General features: G+C 43.9%; 1 non-coding gene across 1 annotated transcript; it reads right to left on the bottom strand.

The window, feature by feature from the left end:
• Positions 1-1,607: 1,607 nt before the first annotated feature.
• Positions 1,608-1,680, bottom strand: TRNAR-ACG. The gene has a single exon. It is a non-coding gene; the product is annotated as a tRNA-Arg (tRNA).
• Positions 1,681-5,348: the final 3,668 nt, after the last annotated feature.

Below are 5,348 nucleotides of genomic sequence, written 5' to 3'. Positions count from 1 at the left end.
CCCGCCCACCACCACCAAGGGACAAACACCCAACCAGGCAGAGCTCGCACCTAGACTCCCTGGAGCCAGGAAGAGTGTAATAAACCACTATGTAATCAATTACCTCTGTAATCTTTGCAGTGCCCATTGATGCGGACTACTCTGCATGACTAGGTGACCTTCAGATTGTGAATTATCTGATTGTGAATCAGGCTGTAACCTGATTGTATCTCTAACATTTTCCAGAGCAGACTTAAGAAATTTGGGGATGTGGGCTTGGGCACATACACTTTAGGTAGAAAAGGTTGTAACAAAAATCGGTAGGGGTCCCTGGCTAAAGAGGAAACTCTGCCTTGGACCCGCCGGTGTAATAAACTGCACTCCACTATTCACGCTGTCCTTCTGAATGAGTTTGCCTCCCGGAGCGTTTGGATACAACAACTTGGTTAGTAATCTGGATAATCAAGATAGCTATTACCTTGTTAGAAGTCCCCTGAACAAAGTGAAGCATAACTACAACGGGTGGCTCGGCAGAGGGAGGGGTCGGTACTGATGAGTATGAAAGCAGGAAGGGAATGAGAATGCAAATTCTTCAAGACTTTCCTCCTGCCCGGCACACTTTGGCTCAGCAACCTGGGCAGTGGTATTGGTGGTATCTGTCTTTTGACTCAAGAAATGTACCTCCTATTCCAGGCTTTAAAAGAAGAAGTTTGATCTACAGTATCCTAAAAGGCAACAATGCAGCCAGGATGAAAGGAGCCATTCTTCCCACTCTCTTTCTCTTCTTTGTTCTCGTTTCTCTTCTTGTCTGTCCTCGAATTCTTTCAGCCGCCTCCAGTGCTCTTTCAGCATGGATCTCAGTAGACAATGATAGAAAAATCCGTCCATTTACTCCCTTCTGTTAGCTGACCCGGCTGCTTGAGCGTCCTCGACCCTCACGAGGAGTCACTTCTCGAGGGCAGCGACCGAAGGGACTTCTCAACTTTGAGTCGCCGACCCCGGACTGCGCTTGATGCGTTTGAAGCGCGGTATTGGGTTGATGTTCTGCAGACACCTGCAGGGCAGGGAAACATGCTGGCAGCTCCTCCCAGCAGATCCCATTCGCATCTCCCAATCCTTGATAGATACAAGATCCACATCGTCCTTGTTTACTGTGTGAAGATCTGAACGCTTACGAAGTGCTTTTCCTCACTCGAGGTTCTTCTAAGACCTGACCGCTGATTCCCACGCGTTCTGCCTTCCCTACTTACGGTTCTCTTTGTTGTTTATGACATCGCTGTTGCTTGTTTCGGTGTGGACTCGGACAGCTGAACGCTGGAGAAATTTTAGCAGGATTCGTCGAAGATTCTGTTCTCTAGAGAGCACTATATTCTCAAGAGGCAAGCGTTCTCAAAAGGTAGAGTTTTCCATGCAACAGGCGATAGTACAAAAGATATTAGTTGATGTGCAAGATTACTGTCTTATTCTTTTGTGTATCTTTTCTAGCCCCGCCCCGGTCATCTTCCCTCCATTCTTTGTGATGATCGTAACAATAAAGGTTTTAAGAGGACTTCTTCATACTGAGAGTCTCAGGTGGGTTGTAAAAACACACCACCCTACCATCCCCCTAAAGAGGGGAGAGGAGACCTCGAGCCAGCCAGGAGTCGAACCTGGAATCTTCTGATCCGTAGTCAGACGCGTTATCCATTGCGCCACTGGCCCTATCGGTGTGGGTGCTCTTTAAACCATCATTAATTAGCCTTTAAGATGTTTTTGCACTTTCATATCATGGAATTTCTGGATGTAGCCGATGTACACTCGCTCTTCTTTTGATTTGTCTGCCCTCTACTTTCCCAGATGAGACGATATAAAGATTTACGGTCTACTTTGAAGTCTCATTATAGCAATAACCTGCCAGCCTAAAGTCCTTGACCTCCTGGTGAAGGGCCTGGAAGGAACAAATGATGGAGTTCTTAGGACTTTGCTAATGAGAACGGAAGGAAACCGGGAAATAGGGACCAGAGTAAACAAACAAACTAACAGAAATATTCGCAAACCTAATCGAGTTCTTAATTCTTCCCCCCGTTTGGATCGTGCTCTTTCCTTGTTCGCCTAGGGTGCAGAGCACACTCCTCATTTCGGCATTTATCACATTCTTGTGGACAGCTGTTTGCTCAGTGGTCCTCTCCACTCAATTGTATATTTCTTAAGGCCAGCATGCTCCGTATCTACAATGACTAATTTTACATTAAAAGTCTGCATGCATGAATGAAGAGTTGAGAAAAATGCCTGTAAACATCAGGAAAACAGTTTATGGTACAGGTAGGCATCACAAGCATTCCATGCTACCTCAACCCAGATGTTTAAATGGAAGAGCAAAGGCATGCTATGTACAGCAGCCGAATTCTAGTTTCCTGAATATGTTTTGAGGCTCATGGTGTCTGTTTATGTACTCAGGGGTGGAGGCTGGGCATGTGTCCATTAAGTCTGAAGCCAGTGACAATCAGACAGTAGGACTGGGCTGGAGCTAGTGGCTGAGAAGTAGGCCTTCTAAGTGAAGAGAATGCAGAGTCTGCTGATAGCAATGAAAAAACTTAGTGAACCAAGGGCGCACCAGACCAATATTTTTAATATCATTTATGTAGCTTGTTTCGAGTTTTTCATAATGCCAGTGATTAGGAGGACTTAGAACACAATTCTTACAGAACTATAAGACATCTAGCCCAAAGATTCCTCCCCTATAAAGGACACTTTCAGTAATAGCTCTACAATTATTCGAACGACAGCATTCAACTGACTTACAATGGATTTTCTATCATACATGACAAGTCAAGAAGGTAGGGAGGCTATGAGCCTCATTAATAACAACTCTATGATGTTATTCAGAACCAAGACTTTTTGAATGATCGAGTCTTTGCATTATGTCATTCTCACTATATGGATCTTACACACCAGCTGGTTTCCTTGTAGTACCTCTGACTCTCACAATATCAAGATAAACTCCAGGAAAATAAGTAGACTTCTTTATTGTATCTCTTGTTAAGAACTTCTTTTATACATTCCTTAGTGGATTTCCCCCTCACATTGGCTAGATTTGTATCACACATTCTTACCTAATCCAAGTACTGCCAAGAATGTGACCACTGTGATCAGTTAGATCAATGATAACTCTGCCTCTGCAGCTGAGATAGGGTCCACCTCTTGCAAAGCCAAGGCAGTATAGAAAAGGTTATGTGAGTGAAATCATGTTTCTGTTCGAGAGGAGGAATAGGGGCTCTGTTGTTGGTGACTGGTGGTGGAACAAACAAGCAATATTAGTTGCTGTACCCTACACCATCCCCATATTTGAAATAAAATGAAGTAGGCATTTTTTAGCATGTTCAAGACCTCCACTCCTTACCTTATTAACTCACACTGAGGTAGGAGACAGTGGGCCTCTGGTCCAGACACTTGGTGTTTGTCAAGTGGAATAAAACAGAGCCTTTGTTCTCATCCAGACACTCCAAGGACAAAGCTAAAAGTTGAGCTCTGCTAAAGAGATAAGCTGCCCGCTCCTAAGGTCAAGGAAGACTTCCTGTCTATACACATGCAGGAAGGGCTTCTTGGGGGTCGAAAAGGAAGTGGGCCCCATTTCATAATAAGTGTGGACACACACTCATAGGCCTTTGCGGTGGGATCCATCTTAGAAAAATGTGCACACATCTTGGAGAGGATCCGTGGACCAGTCAGATGTGAAGAGAGGAGCAAGATAATTGGCCAAAGGTAACGAAGACCCAGAAGGACTGTCCTATATAAGTGGTTTACATCACCTCCTTACTGAGCTCCTCCACACTCAGGATGCCTGCATTCCTCTCCAGGTGTGTATCTCTGCCTAGCTTCTGAGTTAGATAGAAGCTAGTTTTCTAAGTTAGTCTTCTATCTAAGCCAGTTAGGTAGAAGCTGTTTTCCTGTGTGCTCTCCCATACATTGCGCTGTGTCTCTAATAATAAACTTTGGACCTGTTTTTACAGTTTTTGCCTCCTTAAAACACTCATGCTTTCAAACAGGAGCAAGACCCAGGACCACTTTGCTTCTAGCTTCTAGCCCCCAGTGGTCTAGTGGCTAGAACTTTCATTTTTCATCCAGGTTCCCCAGGTTTAATTTCTGGACAGGAAACTAAGATCTCTTTTCAGGACTGCTCACTGCTCTCCCTCTGAGATCATTTGGTACCAAAACCCAGGAGTTTAAGGGAAACTGCCGGTCCTGTCCAAACAACTGACTGGAGACTCCTGCCTTTCACTCTCTCTCCCACACTTCTGTGATTTTCTTTCATACCTTACTTGCACAGCAAGGTTTCTTTTTTTTTACCTAATACTTTAACACCCTCTTGGGGAAGGACTAACTGAACCCTTGTTGCTGCCAAGCCCACTGTTGTCAGCATCAATATTAAACACAAATTTCCAGAGCTAACCATTACAAAAAGCATCTGATATACAGCTTATATTCAGTATTTGTATTTAGTACAAGTACATTAATTGTGCATGATTACATGTTGTTGTTCAGTTGCTAAGTCGTGTCTGACTCTGTGACCCCCATGAACTGCAGCATGCCAGGCTTCCCTATCCTTCATTATCACTTGGAGTTTGCTCAAGATCATGTCCTTCGAAACGCTGATGCTCTCTAACCATCTCACCCTCCACAGCCCTCTTCTCCTTTTTCCTTCAATCTTTTCCAGCATAAAGGTCTTTTCCTATGAGTTGGCTCTTCACATCAAATGGCCAAATTGATGCTGGCGCGTCAGCTTCAGCATCAATCCTTCCAATGAATATTCAGGGTTTATTTCCTTTAGGATAGACTGATTTGATCTCTTTATAGTCCAAGGGACTCTCAAAAGTCTCTCATGATGACATATTGACTTATATATCAGAATTGTATAAGTGTGGTTATTAATAATACCATACATCACAGATCTTATCATGACTGCAGAGTAAAATGACACTACAGTTTCTGACTTTAAAGTGTCAAAGGCTAACAAGTGTATAATAGTGTAGAGATCTGAAGTTCAACTTTAAACAGCTCCAGAGCAGGGCAGGAGTCTTAAATTCCTAACTCTGGAAATCAGTAACTTATGCTACCTAAATTCAGGCGGGTCATGGTGGAGAGATTTGACAGAATGTGGCCCACTGGAGAAGGAAATGGCAAACCGCTTCAGTATTCTTGCCTTGAGAACCCCATGAACAGTATGAAAAGGCAAAATGATAGGGTACTGAAAGAGAAACTCCCCAGGTCAGTAGGTGCCCAGTATGCTACTGGAGATCAGTGGAGAAATAACTCCAAAAAGAATGAAGGGATGGAGCCAGAGCAAAAACAATACCCAGCTGTGGATGTGACTGGTGATAGAAGCAAGGTCT

This window comes from Bison bison, unplaced genomic scaffold (assembly GCF_000754665.1).
Source record: "Bison bison bison isolate TAMUID 2011002044 unplaced genomic scaffold, Bison_UMD1.0 scf7180017860731, whole genome shotgun sequence".
NCBI classification, from domain to species: domain Eukaryota; kingdom Metazoa; phylum Chordata; class Mammalia; order Artiodactyla; family Bovidae; genus Bison; species Bison bison.
Note: the sequence above shows the minus strand (reverse complement) of the source record. Positions and strands in the feature narration are given on the sequence as shown.